The sequence below is a fragment of the Salmo salar genome, chromosome ssa28 (assembly GCF_905237065.1).
Source record: "Salmo salar chromosome ssa28, Ssal_v3.1, whole genome shotgun sequence".
Taxonomy (NCBI): Eukaryota; Metazoa; Chordata; class Actinopteri; order Salmoniformes; family Salmonidae; genus Salmo; species Salmo salar.
This window is the reverse complement of record NC_059469.1, coordinates 22813069-22814155: the sequence shown is the minus strand read 5'-3', so window position 1 is coordinate 22814155 and position 1087 is coordinate 22813069. Positions and strand designations below refer to the sequence as shown.

General features: G+C 44.4%; 1 non-coding gene across 1 annotated transcript; it reads right to left on the bottom strand.

The window, feature by feature from the left end:
- Nucleotides 1-220: 220 nt before the first annotated feature.
- trnat-ugu (transfer RNA threonine (anticodon UGU)) lies at nucleotides 221-307 on the bottom strand. The gene is given in 2 exon segments: nucleotides 221-256; nucleotides 268-307. It is a non-coding gene; the product is annotated as a tRNA-Thr (tRNA).
- Nucleotides 308-1087: the final 780 nt, after the last annotated feature.

Sequence of the window (1087 nt, the reverse complement as noted above, 5' to 3'; positions counted from 1 at the left end):
GTTAGATACCAACATGGCAAAAAAGAAAACACGAAGCAGACCAAACTTTTGATCCTTTAAAAACCTGCTGTATGTTAAATATTGTGTGCTATAGCTTGGAAAATAAATAAATGTGACTCTGGATGACATTTTTACATTTTAGTCATTTAGCAGACGCTCTTATCCAGAGCGACTTACAGTAGTGAATGCATACATTTCATACATTTTTTTTTCCTGTGCTGGCCCCCCGTGGGAATCGAACCCACAACCCTGGCGTTGCAAACGCGTTACAAACACCATGCTCTACCAACTGAGCTACAGGGAAGGCTGACTCTGTATGACAACATAATGATGTTTGTTTCCAACATTATGGCTGCTTTCCTAAAGAAGTTAAATCCGTTTTGTGTTTTGTTTCCTTGCCACAATACATACGAGTATCGCGATACTGGTATCGTCCCGGCCCAATAGTAATAGCGCTCACTGTTGCCCCTAGTGCCGGTTTTAAAGGCATTTCCTGACTTCCTCAGCAAATGGCTAGATGTCCAATCGAAGTCACTCGAGCGATCTGCCTGGATTTATTGCTTGCCTTATTGGGTTGCAGTGTAAGAGGTGGAGGCAGGTAATCCATACGTCTGGTTCTCTTGTTTTGTCCCAAATGGCACCTTATTCCCTACATAGTGGACTACTTTTGACCAGAGTCCTAAGGGCCCTATGGGCAATATGCAGGTAATAGGGTGCCAATTCATACCCTCTGTCTTCAGCCCCCAATACCCATCCACTCGTTCAGAGGTAAATGTTGTGTCACATCAAAAATCACTTTCACCTTGTCTGAAGAGCGAGGTATTACAGCCATGGGAGTGACCGACAGCAGCAGCAGTGTGTGTGTGTGTGTGCATGTGAGCCATGGGAGTGACAAACAGACAGCATCTTTCATAGAGCCATGGACACTCTGTCACAGATCACTGAGTTATAGTGGAAGGGATGGCCCTGTCGCTATGAGGAAGTGGCCTAGTTGTTATGGGGAAGTAATCACTTAGAGTGAATCTGTCTGATAACATTGAGTTTACCACATCAATCACCGGCTTCATTAATAAGTGCATCGACGACG